Consider the following 17,797-nt stretch of genomic DNA (forward strand, 5'->3'; position numbering starts at 1 on the left):
GGAGAATTTTGAATAACATTAGCTGTAAAAGATGGTGATAGACAAGACAAACAGGAGACCCCTGATGGCCGAAGACTTCTAGACAAAAGGAATCAAGTTTCTGCACCTTCCTCCAAATGAGAAGTGGCTGATTGAAACCAGATAAGGTTCAAATGGAACTGTTCGGTTCGGTAATGAGATTCCCCGAGAGTATGTTTGGATTAGGTGATTACAGACTTCGCCTTCGTCCATGCTCGCGCTCACATGCACGCCGGCATGCACGGGACACGTACACTCACGCCGGCGCACTCCCCGGCAGTGGAGCGCTGAGCGTTAGCGTAGCATAAGGGTAAGAGTTCAAGAAAATGGTGAAATACAACTCTGTCTTCCTGCCTCTGCACTTTTATAGGGAGGTGTAGCAGAACAAAAGGAAAATGGGTTATGAAAATAGACACAGCTGGCAGAGTCTAAACAATGGGCCAGCTGGTTCTGTTTGAAAGTAATGATCCTCACAGTTTCTCACAGATGTGACGGTGCTGGCAGATTCCGTTAATAAAAGTGGAGTTGGGATTAAAAGAAGAATAAATGTGAGGAACCCTAAACTATCCCAACAGGAGTTTGATGTCAGACACCTGCTTGTGCAGGTCTCTGCTCAGGTAGGGGCCACAAGGTTTTTACCAAACCGAAAAGCTACAGGCTTAATATTTCATTTGGTTTTGTTTCCCTTCTCCTCCTTTGCATCAGCAGTAGGGTCAGGCCCAAATGAGCCTGGTCCTGCTCAAGGTTGTTTCCTGTTACGGCAAAACATTTTTGTTTTTTCCCCCCTTGCCACTGTTGCATGTTTGGGGGGGGGGCAGTTTAAAGTGCCTCGAGACAATCATGACAGTAACAGACACCATGTAAATAAATAATTGAACTGAAACGAGTGACGCGTGCTCGGGCGTTCTGCACACCACTGTTCATTGACATACATTAAAAACTTCCAGGCTTGAATATGGGGGGGGGGGGGGGGGGGAAAGGACATGGCGTGCATAATTAGGTGATGTTTCCATTTTTTAACTGCTGGGACAACACTGTCAGAGGCTTCCAGCAGCTCACTTCAATAACACACCGTGTGTGTGCGTGTTTGTGTGTGCGCATTGTTCTTTTGAAAAGTTTGTCACGGTGACAGCGTCACCGGGGTTTTTGACATCACCTGTCATGCCGAAGATCTCTGCTGCCTCTGTTGCTGTCACTCCTTATCAGCACTCATTTCTTAAGTTCATGCTTGCAAATATTCAAAACCCATATTACCATACCTACCGCTGCCAGGGGGGCAGAAATGAAAGCCGGCAATAATCTCCCTCTTTCTTTATCTGCAAGCTATCCTTCAGCAAAGTATTCAGAGCTCCGAATTTTCGGTCGGGTTATATGAGTGAGAAGGATATTAATGTTTTGATAGTCATCTCCATTTTTTTTTTCTAAAATGATCCAGCGTGTGTTCTCTATGGTAAGCACTCTAAAGTTATTCTTTTAATACTCCGCTAAATTATTCCATTTCACCTCAGGTTAAATGGCGGTGTCACAAAAGAGCGTATATAAAATTATTAAATGCAGCACACAATAGTTTGGGGAGTGTGGGGGCGGCTTACATGCACGTTTAATTGCATTACAAGACAAACACTTAGCACCATAATGCAGAATCACAGCGGTACAATTTCACAGCGCTTCCACACAAAAACATGCTGCCTGGCATGAATTTTGGCATATCCATCACAATGCCGCTATCTGCAAGGTGCAGGGTAACCTGATTTAAGGGCAACTTATTGGATTTGTGGGAGGGACCAAGAGGGGAGCAAGGGAGAAAAGGAAAAACAAAAGGGAAGGATTAATCACAACGTGGCGGCGTGACAGTGCCTACAAAGGCGGCCATGAAACAGTTGCTTGACGAGAGAATGATTGCGGGATCCGCAAGTAACTGGCTGCCACCGGCAATGTTCTTCCTCCAACTCAACTTGTCAGGTGTAATCATTTTGTTAAGCTTAATGTTTTATGCAAATGCACTTGGGGAGAGTTTTGTCAGGGGGCTGGTAGTTGTTTTGCGTGTGCATGTGTGTGTGTGTGTGTGTGCGTGTGTGTGTGTGTGTGTGTGTGTGTGTGTGGTGTGTGTGTGTGTGTGTGTGTGTGTGTTTTAAGCACTCTGAAAATATTTGCATTCTTCTGAACCCTGCCTGTGTTGCCCTGATTATTTCCTGTATGCATCGGGGTTTTCTCTTATGGAGATCACACGGCTCAAGTCACATCATACGCCATCTGAAGGGGGGGGAGACCCTCCTCACCGGCAGCCTGCCTTTCTCAATGCGCACTCCTTCGGCAGAGTCCACCAGAAGAGCGTCCCGATGCTTCTTGGCTCCAGATTTTCCCTGATATGCATATTGACAAAAAACTAAATGCATTGACACGGTCTCATCATGATAGATGAAGGTGTGTGGACAATTTAGGTGGCCTGGACATCCAATATGGAGCCTCAAGGTGACCAAGAGGATTCCAGCACGTCGATAATGTTTTTTTTCCCCCATCCTATCATCATAGATTTTTATGCAGCGCCACCCCGATGACACCGGAGACAACAACACTGTGATGTCCTTACATCCTGCCACACTTACTCCCTCATATCAAGAAGAATGTTTTGGTCATAAATAATCACGATAATCACCTCTAAAAGCCAGCAGAGGGAGAAGAAACGCGCCGGCCCAGGCCAAACCTAACATGGCCCTCAGGTCCTCTTTATGAACTTGTGCCTTTTTGTACTTTTATTGAGCTATATCATTTTTTATGGCTCATCATCAACATCAGAGGATCTCATGTGAGAATCAAAGTCGAACGGCGGTGTCGAGGGAGTGAATGTGGTCTCAGCCTCGGGTTTCATCTTCTGTCGCCCTTTCCTCCCTGCACGCGCACGTGCGTTAATTCACTGCCAGATGTGATAAAACGTATGGAGCCCGTGGAAAGCAGAGCAGGCGTCTTATCTACAAGATGATATTCACCGCCTTTCTGTTTTTTATCGCCTCTAAAATCCCATCGCACTTTTACACGAGCACTCAAACCACTCAGTCGTACGGAGCAGATTCACTTTTCAATACTTTCCTGCCTCAGTCAGATCAAAATTTATCTACACTTCAGGGCTTTGTATGAAATTTGACAAATTGCTCATTCTTAATTCCCCGAAGAGCGTCATGCCCCAGAGCTTTCTCTCCATGAGTTTAGGTTACATCTTTTTCACTCTTGGGATTGTGAAAAAGTTATTATGAGTCGAACGCGTGCGATCCGCGAGACCAAAAAAACTTGTTTGCATCTAAAATGGGGGAAGTTCCGTGACCTTTAGCCTCAGTTCAGCATTTCATGTGCGCACGCGGATCACGGCAGGAGCATTTGTTTAAGATGACATGACCTACAAAGAGGGAATAATAGTGCAAAAAGGAACAAGAAAAACGAATTTTGAGGTCTGTTTTAGTTTATGTCAAACTACTGTTGCCCAGTTGGGGTTTTTTACCTATATCAAAAGGATCAAATGGATACCCCCCACCCCCCACCCTGACTGCAAAACCCCACCCATTTTATCTATCCTTTGTCCACTACTGAGACATTAAACACTACTTTCTAACAAATAATCTACAGATTAGAGTAACATACAAACACACACTCATAATTACAACTGTAGCACAATTGCTACATGATGTACCAGATGAAGGGAAGGAGGTCACCAGAGAAAAAGAGAAACTAGATAAACTTAACTATATTTATGTTAGTGCTGCACAGTTGAGTGAGGAATGCTGCTTAGCTAATGCTGCAGTGAATTCTTTAGCTACAGAGTCTGCAGGTATGGACACTGCTCACGGATGGACAGGGAGAAGGACAGGGAGCCAAAAATCTCAGCATCAAAATCATATTAACCATCAAAACCATTTGACTGCCTAAGTGGAGAACAAATCCATTAGAATCTAAAAAAATACACTCCCTGACTGCAAGTTTGTGTTCTTAAGCACAGGCCAAGATTCCCAGAGAAACAGCCTGAAGGGTGGTGATTCTTTGTCCACTCACACAAGCGCTCAAGCAAAATCAAAATCAGCACACGCACAAACAAGCAACACATGCATAAATGCACACGAAGCCCCCTTTGTGTCCTTGCACTGCCACACTGCAGCATGCTGAGGTTAATATTCATCCTTTTTGCTTCCTGGTTGTGATGCCTCTCCACCCATAAGTAAGCAATGACTAAATTGTTGCTTCCAATAAACAATGGATGGTGGCCCAAGTGGATGTGAAATATGGTAATGTGTGTGTGTGTGTGTGTGTGTGTGTGTGTGTGTGTGTGTGTGTGTGTGTGTGTGTGTGTGTGTGTGTGTGTGTGTGTGTGTGTGTGTGTGTGTGTCCAGCTCGAGCTGGATCACCAATCCCAAGAAAAGAGGACAAGCAATGTTGCAAATGACAACAAAGGACTTTTAATACCACAGCGCGGACAACAATAAAATGGCATCTAAGGGTGCAATTACAGAATTACTAGAGTGGTGTGGTGGCTCTTTCTCATTAGAATATTACCTCTGGCTCCCAACAGCAAGTTGAACCCCATTAAGATGACCTTCACCGGTCCAGCGCTCATTAAAGAATGCTGAAATGCTCTTTTTCATCTGTTGTTGTAATGAGGCCACCGGCACACGTATCAATATGGAGCTTTATCAAGCACGGCTCCAGCTGCAATTATAAAGACCTTTTTGAAAAGTTCACTTCTATTATGCCCCTGCACCACTGTGTAATGACATTGTGGCTGGACCCCCCCACCCCACCCCTCCTCCTCCCTCCCAGTAAGTTAATATCAAATATGAAACCAGATATCGGCGGCCCCGGAGACCGTGTGCGGGTTCATGTGCTTACATGTAAGCACTACGGCGGTGTAAAGCACGCGTGTCTCTCATCGCTTTGTGCCTTTAATCCTCTGATATTACAAGCCATTCATCATTTCAGCCTGACACGTTCATGAAATAAAAACATACAGTAATTAATTTTGTCGGGTTCAGAGATAGGGATCACGGAAGAGGTGGGCAGATGAGTGTGGAAAGACTGGCTTCCAGGAGGGAGGGCCCGAATTAAGATCAAACTAAAAGATCAGATGGGGCACAGGATTCACCTTTATTTTCAGGTTCCAGAGGTGTGCCAGAGGAAAAGTCAGGGAGATGCAACCTGCTGATTGCATGCATGATTGCCTAAACATATCTGATTTCTCATTTATGAATATGACAGCGTGCGGTTGAAACGGCTGTGTGAACCTCTGTACATGTCACCCCAGGAGATAGAGTAGAAGCTGTATTTTAGCCTCATATTAATGGATTTGCAATAAGAACTTTGCCTTCTCCCTCCTTAACCTTGTTCTATCGGAAAGACAGAGATGTAATAAGAGCTTTACACCACATTTTGTTCTCATGGTGCCTTTTTGTACCATTAGTCCTCCATCCCAACCAGCTCCTGCCTGTCAGCTGATCCACTCCGCTTTGCTCTGAGCCCTCTAACGCCGCCGCGGACAGCGTGAGATGGATGCCTACGCTGCGGAAAGTCTGAAATTAAAAGGAAGAGTCTGATAAATTGACAGCAGGCACCTCAGGATAGAGAGGCAGGAGATGGAATGATCAACCTGACTTGAGGGTGGAGCGGCTGATGGATGTGCAGCAGGCTACGGCGTTCAGCTGTAAAAATACGGGCTGCTTTGTGTGCGTCTTTGTTTCACGGAGGACTCGTGCCTGTTTGTAATGTGCGGAGGCTGTTTTCATGGTTAGATCTAAAAACCAATGGATTAGACGCCCATACCCAATTTGACTTTAAATATAACTGTAAGTATAAACACATGAATAAATAATATCCTATTGATACTAAGAAACTAAACTCCAACACAAGTTGTTTAAATTTTATCAATGCGGGATTCTTCCCAATCTCTCAGGAGAGAAGTAAATCTCTGTTTGTTTGTTAACATTGTTTTCAGTTTCCCACCTGCTTCTGTGAAAACACGATGATCTTATTTTGATTAAGTACACTTTAAAATGAATAAATGGTGATCTTTGTTGCTGTTGTTGTCATCATGGGTTGATATGATCAATGGAAACATGTCCAAATATGTATATTACATTAAGCATTACTGAACACCCCAAAAGAATTTTAACCTAAACATTACGGTGGCACTACGTGTGTGTGTGTGTGTGTGTGTGTGTGTGTCAGGGCAGCCTTCTATCACCACATCTGCATTAACAGTTAGCAGACAGCTGACGCTACTGTAACTAATTCCTTTAGTCCTCTACTTCACAGCAGTAAACGGCGAGGATGCAGCAGACCTTCCAACTGCTTTTATACCTCCCTCTTGGCTCTTCCTTCCTCTTAAGCTCAGTGGTACGATTCCTCCTTCCCCTACCCACGCACGCTGCCCGCCTGTTCACCCCAGCGCAGGTGTTTCCCATTGCCACTTGCCGTCCCTCTCGCCTAAACGCCGGCATTCCTTTTCAGGCGAAGCTCTCCTGGCTCTTTCCACGGTCCCCTGATCAATCACCAGGCCCGTGTTTATCTGCACACTGCGCAGTGTCCACTCACTCTCAGGGCAACATGTGGTTTTAGCATTATGGCCGACCTGCTGATTGGATTTAAAAAGAATCCGAGTTGTCTTAAGTGCTCAGCGGGGACAGTCAAACAGGTCGGACTCCGAGCAACTGCAAGCATCCTCCTCTGTGTACGGGAATTTCTTGCTAAATTCTACACATAGCCATTGCGGCGCGATTAGGCCTTTACCGTACCTGAGTTAATGGGAGCAGCATGCGTGAACTCATCTTGATAATTTAATTTGAGTGTGCCCTGAGGTGGAGCAATCTTTATTTCATCAGCTCAAAGCAGTTTATTCCATTAAAACGTCTCCTTGTCTGTCAGTAAGAACCTGTTCCTTTTAAGATAAGCTGGCAGAGTTCATCATAATTGCAAATGTTTGCCCATAATGTAAAGACTTCGCAGGGGTCCATGTCGTTCTTCGAGATGAAAAAGGTTACCATGCATACAGATCAGGACAAGTGACAGTAATTCCTGCCAACAATGTTCGATCGGTGGCGACTCATAAAGGAGTGACGGGGATGCTCAAACCTCCAGGGTTTCATCATTGAGAGTTCCAAACAAGCAAACCTTTCAAAATCCCGATACCAGTAGAGGTTGCTGGCCAATAGCAGTGAGAGCAAAGCCATCTTTAATACAACTTGGTACGGTGTGAGCAGGATGGCGTCACTGCCAGGAGTCTGAGTCAGGCCTCTGAGGAGGGGTCTATGGTTTTCTTCTTCTTTTCTGCCCGCAGTCCCAAAACATCCACATTACGGTTGACTGGAAACTCTGAATTGCCCAGTGTTGCCCAGGCTGACGACACGTCCACGTTTCTGCCTGCTTCCCACAGGCTGCTGGGAGAGACCAGAGCAAAGATGGCAAGAAAATGTAAAACTGAACAACATAAATTAGTCCTGCTAGCAATTTCCAATTATTTTAGTTTGTCTTTTTGTTTTTGTGTGTCTAAACTGAGTGACTTGAGGTGCAATTAGTCTTTAAAAATAAGCGTCATCCATAATTATCTTGTTTCGATTTGCAGTATGTACATTAATGTAAAGATGCATACACACATGCTTATGCACAAAGCTGCACACGGCTACCGCACAAGGAGCGAGGGGACTAACTGACAGAGATTGCTGGGTAGTTCCAGCCGACATGATTGACTTTATGATCACTTAAAGCCTCCAACTGGTCTTTATGCTTTCAAGAAATGCCAAAAGTTTCCAACGCAAAAGTGGCAGGGAATCAAGCATGAAGGGAACAAGGAGTAGAAAAACCCCTGCAACAGCTTTCGCTTTACAGCCCACCTCCCACCCTTTCGTCTTGATTCACTCCTTTCCCCTTGGCACTTTTAATGGCATAAAATTATGGGCCTGCGAGAGCAACAACAACCATCTAGGTTTAAAACATAATACGTTGACAGGACTGACACGGCCACTTTCTCCTCCTCTATTAGCGCGGAGACGTGGCCACCTCCTTTTGCTCTTACGGAACCGGGCGCACTGGTTGTCACGCGTCACTTCCTCTGTCATTAACCGCTGACGGGATGAATGCAGACTGACACGCTGCAAAAATATATCTTTTAAAATACAAAATGTGCTTCAGAAGACATCGTGGTGAACGGGATGGAAACGGCTGAAAATCGGGGTGAGTTCGTCTCAACACGTTACACATGCAGAGAGGACGAGTTTACACAAACACAAACTAGATCATTACTTCATTACAATTTAGTGGACAAGAACTGTGGCAGAACACGTTGGGTTGGTGAGCAGCATAAGTCAACGAGCTCTGATCCCGGCACGCTGCTGTATGATATTCGTACTTGGTTACATGCAGCGTTCTCTGCGCTGCTCTCTGATTGGCTAAAAATGACCTGTGACACCTCATTAGCTCCTCGAGATGCCCTCCCCTTCTTAACGGGACCCCTGAAACAGAAGCCACGTTACCCACTGTGCAGCTAATGGCACCACCTTTGATTCACATCGCCAACCCTAAAATGGCAGCGAGGTTGATGAGAACTTTGCGCACACACACACACACGCACGCACACACACACACACACACACACACACACACACACACACACACGCTGCAAACATGCATGCAGAATCACATGCAAACACATTTCCCCTATCTTACCTAGGATTAAGGTGGTTATCAACATAAGCATGGAAACCAAGGATATCCTGGGAAGCCTCCATCCTTATCTACACGGAGCCTCATTAGGGATGTTGATGGATGGGCTGTTGCCACCACCAGAATCTCCTAAGAAAAGCTCGGGGTGTTATTAGTGTTTGTGTGTTCATAAACTGACATTTAATTAAAGGTGCAAAAATCATACCACATTTATTTATGTGTTATAGCCCATGTGAGGGGGGGATGAACTGGAGGATCATAGGGAAAAATTGATCATTAAACATTACATGGGAGATGTTTTCAGTATTTTTAGTGGGAATTAATTCAAAAAATATATTATTATAATCATAAATCATGTTTATTTAAAAAAACGTATTTGTTTAGATTGACAGCAGCATAATGGCATTGCAGCATCCACCACACGCTGATCTATTCATTTTCTTGAGCGGCTCACCTCACTTCCTGCCTCACACACACTTCTGAGGCTGTATATCGGATTTACCGCTGATACTTTACTTTTATACCAGAGGAGGTCATATGATATGATATTTTCAGTTTCCTAAAATGGCTTCAGCCAAAGGCCCAGACGTATAAAACATGCCTGTGACAGCGATACATTTCATGTGATGACACTACTCTGAAACAATCTCGATATTGCCTTTCTCTGTCATAAACAAAACCTGACCACAGTTCTGTTCACTAGTGTGTGTGTGTATGTGTGTAAAAAGGAAGGGAGAGAGGATGTGAGGAAGAAAACAGAGTTATTCTCAGTAGTAGACGGCTAAGTAGATGGACTCACTCTGGGGAAAGCAGTGGTTGTAAAATGCGCGACTCCATGGTAACTGAGGGAGATGCGCCTCCGCTGAGAAAAATAACAAAGAGAGAGGAAGAAGTGATGGGCTGAGCAGAGGAAGACAACGAGAGAGAGAGAAAGTGAGAGGAAAGGGAGGCGAGCCGACGGACATAAAGGGATGGAACAGACATGGCAGGTGCTTTATCATCTGCTAAGGCATTGTTGGGCTGCCCGTAAACAGTCATTGGGCTTCTCAGGGGAGCAACCTTCTTCATAACTAGCACAGGTATAAATCTGCCTCTTAGTCACTAAATTAGACACATTCTTGTGAGAGTCTCACTCTGCAGGAGAACCTGCAGGGCGAAAGGAGGACAGAAAATGAAGGGGACCCGCTGAGAGCAGTAAAGGAAGTGCAGGAAAAAAGGGGCAGCCTCCTTGAATTTAACCAGATGGCCGCTTTGATGTGTCTGAAAAAATGGTTAATGTTGTTTTTTTCCGTTAAAACCCCGCAATGAATAGTCCCTTACACCGAGCAAGAGCCGATTCAGCCGCAATCTCGAGGAGCTGTCATTGCATCATAGGTGAACGCCTGCCACGGCTCCGAGCTGAGGGCCAAGTCCAAGGCCTGCGCTCTGTCACCCCGCTGCAGTGTTTATCCTTCATTACGACTCTGAAAACAGCGACACACCCGTGTCCCCCCCCCCTCCGAGCAGAGTCTTCATGCCTGTGAAGTGGTGACATTGTGTGACAACGTGACACGTGGATATTGTTTTAACACTTGGCGGAGGGAGGAAAGGACACGTTATGAGGGGTTTTTACTGCACGTGTCTAAGTGAAGTCATGTTTACAAAAGATTCTGCTCTTAAAATACCGGGATATTATGTGGGAGTCTATGAGAAGGTTTGATTTATTCTAATGCAGCTATGATGCAGTGCTAGGTAAGAAACTGATATAAAGCTTTTACGCACTGAATATAAGACGTTAAAGCCGATCATACAGTTGAAAAGGAAGGAAAAACACTGTCATGCTGCATGTTTACAGACCGTATCTGCTCCACGGAATGCTATCTGCCGAATTCAAACTACTGTTGTGCAGTGCGAGGCCAAATCCGCCACCGAAAAGAACTGCAAAGATGGAACCAAAGTGTGTTCTGATATGTTGGAACAGGACTCTAATCCCCTGAAAGCTCCGTATTTGCTAAAATGTTAGCGTCACTTGTTTTTTTTGCACTTTATTCACAACTTTTTCCAAGAGAGAGTATATTTATTTTTAAGCTTTCTCTTTTAATGTAAAAGGGAATATAGGACATGTTTGTATACATGGTGAGGGGAAACAAAATCTGAAGTGTAGCTCCCGTGATTCATTAGCTAACATATGGGCCTGTGTTTTATTCGAAATTAAACAAAAAAACCTTCAGTATTTATGTCTTGGTGTCTATAAACAATACAATATATCAATCCATGTTTTTTTAGCTTCATTCCTTTAATGGTAGTAATAAATGCATAAATTAATAATTATCTAAACAAACTTTTCAGAGTTCGAACGATGTCGTGGTTGAAATATGTTATGACATCATCCTCACTTTTTGGGATGATGTCAGGGTTACTTGATAAAATATATAAAAACTAAAGTGTTAAGCCATCATTAATCATAGAAATGCATCCTTTTATTAAACAGTTAGAGCTGCAACAAATCTTTAAAATGAAATCAATAACGTCTTTACCAAAACAATGATTTTGTGCTCTTATACGTGTATCAGACCGTGGTGTACACTAAATCAGCCACGCTATAATCAACCTTTGATACAATAAGCCATGTGCTGACAGAAATAATCCACTGGCCACCTTCTTAATGAATAATTGATGTCCATCTTAACAGGCTAATGAATGAATGTGGTTTGGTTTTGAGTGATAGCCCTCTTGTTGGAGAGCTCTCCCAGGAGGGAGGCTGCACTGGAGACAGAGGTGCCATCCTCTATAACCTGTATAATCGCTCCTTTGACATGTGCGACTCGACTGCGTGTGTCCGTGCCACGTCAGTGGAGGATGACCCTTTACCCCCGGCGTTTATTAGAACCGCTCCAGGTTAAAACACCAATTAGGGCTCTGGGAAAAACAAGGATCAATGAAGGAAAACAAACACGTTTTTAAAGTAAAAAGAAATAAAGAGGGAGAAAGGTTGTGCCTTTGTGCTGCCTGTGTGTGTCAACTGAAGCCAGAGAAACGGTGAAGAGGTGACCAGGTTCCAAAGCTGTGACCCTCTGTGTATTTACGTTGGGCTTGTGCAAACAATCACACTTACATTTTACCGCTATTATGTGCACACCCTTTTTCCACGGGTCCGATAACATTCTGACTGCAGTTTCGGTGCGGCGCTCTGACTAAACAATACCGTATTGACATGAGCCATGGCCTCACAATAGCCACAGAACATCAGGGTTCCTGTTTGTGTTGACACTGCTCGAGAGCGCCATTGAAGGCAAAGCCGCTGTGGACACAGCGATGCATAATTGGGGCTCTCCGTCATGTGGTACAACAAGTCGAGCCTTTAAATGTTTGAGCATGATAAGGAAAGGAAGGCACTTGGAGGGGAGCGGGGGCCAAGCCAGGGGAGTCAGGTGAAGGCAACACTTGATGGAAATGAGGAGTTTGCAGAGACCGTGGAGCCGCGCACCACTAGGGGACAGTAGTAAGTCATGGACGGAAGCAGGAGCGGCGTGTGTGTGTGTGTGTGTGTGTGTGTGTGTGTGTGTGTGTGTGTGTGTGTGTGGCAAACAGCGAACAAAAGACTTTCTTTGTTGCACTCACAGATAATAAAAGAATTCAGAAATAGCTACTCGACTGCTTTAGAAAAGATCTTGACAATGCGTTAGCCCATAATACACAAGAACAGCTCCAGATTTACATAATCATATGTAACGTAAAGCTCTGCAAAAAAGCTCACAGCCTGCAAACAGCTGTGGAGATGGTGACAGAGGGAGAAGGAGCCGCTTTCCCCTATGGACCCCATGTACTTAATAAAAGTATATTTGGCCTCGTCTGTGCACGACTGCGGGGGAATATTTTGCAAACTTGCCAATGATTCAACAGAAAATAAGTTGCTCACACGTGAACCCGAGTCAACTTGAGCCACGGGATGGAAATGTGTCACGACCAAGCCAGATTTCATTCACACGGGATGATTTATAGCGTTCATCACTGCAGTCGCCTCAACAAATCTGACGTGTCCAACACATATTTGAAACGGCAGAAATATTCAGTGTGCTTTTAAAAAAAAGCAACAACCCACAGATCAAAGTGAAATAAATCCTAAGGAATCCTTTGGAATCCTAAAACAGATCATTGTGACCTTGTCATGTACATATAACTGTCATATGACAGTTTTTTTTATTACTCAGGTAACTATGGACCTGCTACCCCCCGGCAATTACAAGAAGAGCAATAAGAATATTCAACAATGGCGTCAGTACAGTAGTTAAGCCCTCTGTTAGTCCCACAATGCACCTCATCAATTAGTTAGGTCTGTTAATTGCAGATTTATTAGACTCAGGGCCACTGAGGCTCACACTTAATGGCTTAGAAAAGAAATAAGGTTTTTGTATGAATCATAGAAAGAATACAAGCATCAAAAGTAAAATTTTTACTGCATTTTTAAATTTCTGTAAAGGGAACTAGTCATTTTTCCTATTCTTTTTTTCCTTTAACATTTCCTCAAAGTGTACCCCCCACAGACACACACACATGCACACAGATTTAGTATCAGAAACTTATTTAAGAATCTATAAATAAATCGCACATTAGTTCTTCTGTAATTTACTGTTTTCTCGACAATGCGCCAGCCATCGTGTTTATTCAGAAACAGGAAAATAAGTCAAATATCAGGATGATCCGGCAGCATAATCTCTGTGTTTACACTTTATCGACGCCTTTTCTGATCTGGGCTGCGTTTCATTATGGAGTGACGTTTGAGTGACACGGCGCCGGCTGTCACAGCCATGTGCTGAGATTCCCTCTCATTTCCAGCACCAAGCATAATAATGACTATTTCAGCCCCTCTGTTTGTGTTATTGTTGCGGGGTGTCACGCGCCGGTCCTGACGTTTGCCATGCTATCAGCGGGATTGTGCAAATACAAACACATTTTCCTGAGTTATTGACCTTTATCTCCCCACTTTCTTGACAGCCTTCTCCAGTTATTGACAATACAAACACTTTGGATGAAGCATAACCTTTCAATACAGAGCACACTCTCTTGCTTTTGGTCCCCCCCACCCAGCCATCCACTCACCCCGCCCATGCCTGATCTCTGTGTCTCTGTGTCTCGCTTCGCTTGCAATTTGTTTAAATAAAACAGGCCAGACAATGGTACTGCTCATTTCTCTCGTTTTTCTTTCACTCCAAATTTCAGGAGATAATATCATTAGAGCGATACAATGGCTGCTATTCACCCTTAGATACACAGATATTTCAACTATTCAATATAGTTTTGACATGCTGACATTAGGGGAGAGTGTTGTTTCCCTACTTGCTTGCTTACAATATTGATTTCATCATATATCTTATATTCCTAAGGCGATATGCTCGTCTTTATGTCCTTTTCAAACAATTATTGGAAAATATATACGCAATCAGAACAATGAAAACCTAAAAGCAGGTGGAATATATATATATATATATATATTTTTTAAAGCGGTTCAAAATTTGCTATGCTTGAAAGATAAATGCAATAATTAAAGTGTGTTTCACAACGCGGCGAGATGTGTTATTTATGCGAAATGAGGGATAACAGACATCTAAAAATAGGAGAAATACATAAACACAGTCTGCATCAATAGCTTTGAATCACAGGGATGATAAAAAAACACTAGCATTCTTCTAATGATTACCCTCCAGGATTTATTGTGTTTTTCATTGTCCTCTTGCATTTCATCATGAGGAGCAGCATACATAAAACACGGGTGTCCCCACCAGTCAGCCCCTCTGCAAGCACTTCAGAGCCCCCAAAATTAAATTTTAAACAATCCAGACCAGTGTTTGGTGACCACGGTTAATCATCAAGAAACAAAGACATCAAACAATATTTGATAATGAGAAAAATGCCTCCAGGATATTAGGGAATGAGGGGGGGGTGGGGGGTGGATGGGGCATGTGTGTGTGTGTGTGGGGGGGGGGGGGGTCGAGACGCACAGCATGAGCCTCAGCAGCAGAGAGCCAGGCAGAGAGGGCCGGACCAGACACAAGCCGCATTCACGTGTGCATGTGGGTGACACGCAAAACCCCCCGCATGCATGGATCACACTCTGTCTCTCTCACTCACACACACGCACACACTCACTTACACACACACACACACACACACACACACACACACACACACACACCTATTACAGAGTTAAAAAGCCATTAAAATAATGCCCAATGATGGGATTATTAAAAATTGAATGGATGAGCCGATGCTAAAATGACAGCTCTGTAAAATTATTTAATGCTTGGATATTTTGCATTGTGTTAAATGGGTTTAGACCACATAAAAATAGTTCCCTGGGCGTTTTTAGAGTATAGTTTTTGCCACTGTTCGTGTATTAATCCCATCAGACATTGCTAGTGTGATGCAATGTGCTTTAAATATCAAAACAGATGGGTAAACAAACACAAATCATTTACCACCCCTGATTACTGTGGCAGTAAATCTAATAGAAAGAAAGCGGTGTAAGTTCGACCTAAAATAAGAAGTTATAGGCAGACAGGAGGGATGGAGCGAGGGAGGGAGGGGGATGTAATGAGATGTTTTCCTCCGTCTTTCTCTTTCATTCGGTTATCTTTGATTGACACGGCGTTAACAGCCCAGCCAAATCGAAGTAGATCCACCGTCCCAGTCCAAATGGCAGCATGTGCAGCCACCTCGGACATGCAAATTGCACCCGGGCAACCCATTGACTATGATTAATGAGTCTGGGCTGCCACCTTTGTTTCCTCCAGCAGCCGTTTGGAGTGAAACACAATCCCAAAATATTATCAATCCTCTATTAATACGGTCAATTTTACTCAGATTGCACGGGCTACTTCGAGCAATTTATTGCCAAATGTCAGCGTGTGTGCTCCCGCGTTTGTGTACGTATGTTAGGAGGGTGTGCACAATTACATTTAATTACATGTCAGTTAATTAAATTCATTACAGGATAATAAAATGAATTGAAGAAACAGCTTTAAAAACCGGGGAAAAACACATGTGCCGCGTCTTCCGTGTAAAATATGGATGTGGGATTTACGGGGCAGTCATGCTGTTCAGAGGGGAGCGCACGAATCCGATACCTTGCTAATACTACAGGCATTTCCTGGTTATGGCCTGCCTCATATTTATTCTGTGAATTTTAGACATGAGAGCTTGGTCTCCCTGGAGACTGGTGGGTAATTTTTAGTTGTATGGGAGTCAAGTTATTTCATAAATGGGGGAAAAAAGACACTTCATGGCAGTAATTCTGACAATATGAAGTGAATATTATAGAGGTGAACCAAGGCTCAACATATTACAACATTAAGAATTTCCTTAAAATATTTAATGACATTTTTTTCTCCTTAAGGAGATTATACAAGCTTGAAACTCAGGCTGTAGATGCTGCTGATAACTTGCTCTTGTGCACACATTTTCGTTCCCGCACAGCCTTCCCTCCGCTGCGAGCGAAATGTAAATGTTTCCCAGACATTAAGGTGTATAAGTGCCATTAGTGGCACGGTGCTTAGCACTACAATGGTGCGCCGAGAGCAGCGGAGCAGAGATCAGTGCGGCAACTCAGAGATATCAGAGGGAGACATCCTTTGTAAATTCATCTCCCACTGTGAGCGGGCTTCACAGCTGGTTAACAGCCCTGTGTGTGACGCTGTCCTGTTAACACGCGGTCTCTAAAGCACCCATCCTTCCCCATGCATCCGTCCCTGTAAGGCCTCCGTCGGCTTGCTCTTCCTCGGCTCTCATTACTGCTCACCATGGCTCTCTCAGCCATCAAAGACACATGCGAGCTGATTTGTGTCTGCCCGCGAGATTATGTACACATGGAAGTAAACACGTGACAAGTGATCCACTTGCTTTGGGGGCCATTACAGTACACTGCCTTTCAACCCCTTCTCTGATTCTTATCTTTTCATGCCTTTGCATTACACTGATCCTTTTATACCTATTACACACGCAGCTTCCCAACCAAAACCCCTGATCCTCTGATACCTAGATGAGTAAACTGCTCCTCCTGCCCGTGACCTCAGCCCTTTGTAGCGATCGCACCAGACTTCCTCAGAGGCCCTGATCTTATCTGGCCATACCAATCCCACTTACACAGCTCCCTTTTGTAGCCACCAAAGAGACCTGAGCCCTTTCAGACCCAGGAACTGAGCGGGTGCACAGACCTCAGCTCATCTCAGACATCATCCTACACTGCCCAGCGACAATGAGCTCTATTTTCTGATTCATCATGGGTCAGATAGAGCCTTTGTGCTAACAGAGACATTGTCCGGCCTAAACAGAGGAAACCACAAATGTTGTTGCAAAAGGAAAAGAGCATTAAATGATGTTTTCATTGCCACTTTGAGATATTATAACTTAGTAATAGATTTTTAATTGTTTTTTCATCCACCATGAAATATCTGTCACATAATTATTAGATGATTATAACACACCACATTTTAAAAACAGTAATTATTTTGGAGTAATTATTAATCTAATTTGAAACAATCTATTAGCTCCTAGATCCTTAAATTAGTTTCTATTTGCATAAAAACATCCATTAGAGGAATCATGATTGAGAACTGGGCCAAAATTCCCGTTGCTATTCTTGATCGAACTACTAAAGGAATGATGAGTAGAGTACCTGAAAAGACAAGTCACATAACTGAGTAATAACCAACCAGTTAGGAGAAACAGCAAGTAGAATACTGCCTTCTTTCTGTCCCCTCTGCGCCTATTCCTCTCTATACGTGACTCAACTTAAAGCTTATAAGGGAGACATGCAGAAGAGTACGCCGTCCACTCATGTCGGGTTGGATGTTGCTGAATAAAAATACGGTCTTGCTTCGACGACTGGGCGTGAGTGAGCGCGCCTGCAATCAACCACGCCTTCATACTGCCAAGAGCCAATAAAAAACATCTATACTCAACTCAGTCGTTCTTTGACCAATCAGCGTTCTTGTCACACTGAGGTCATCTCTTCAACTTCCTAGCGGGAAGCTACTGAGGAAACCGTCTACAGACAGCAGGAATCTGTGGTAAATGACTCTTTTCCTCATTATTTTTTATTTGTAGGCAC

At 43.9% G+C, this 17,797-nt stretch overlaps 1 protein-coding gene and 1 long non-coding RNA gene across 3 annotated transcripts in view; one reads left to right on the top strand and one right to left on the bottom strand.

The window, feature by feature from the left end:
• Positions 1–4,830: 4,830 nt before the first annotated feature.
• Positions 4,831–10,200, bottom strand: LOC130540200 (uncharacterized). Its single transcript, XR_008954329.1, has 3 exons — positions 9,512–10,200; positions 8,716–8,841; positions 4,831–7,430 (listed from the first exon to the last, which is right to left on the bottom strand). It is a non-coding gene; the product is annotated as an uncharacterized LOC130540200 (long non-coding RNA).
• A 7,423-nt stretch (positions 10,201–17,623) lies between these two features.
• cdin1 (CDAN1 interacting nuclease 1) overlaps positions 17,624–17,797 on the top strand; it is a 42,720-nt gene continuing 42,546 nt past the window's right edge. For both annotated transcript variants that reach the window (XM_057059187.1, XM_057059188.1), the window contains exon 1: positions 17,624–17,756. The gene's annotated coding sequence lies outside the window, so the exon portion shown is untranslated. The remainder of the gene's footprint in view (positions 17,757–17,797) is intronic.

This window comes from Takifugu flavidus, chromosome 16 (assembly GCF_003711565.1).
Source record: "Takifugu flavidus isolate HTHZ2018 chromosome 16, ASM371156v2, whole genome shotgun sequence".
NCBI classification, from domain to species: Eukaryota; Metazoa; Chordata; class Actinopteri; order Tetraodontiformes; family Tetraodontidae; genus Takifugu; species Takifugu flavidus.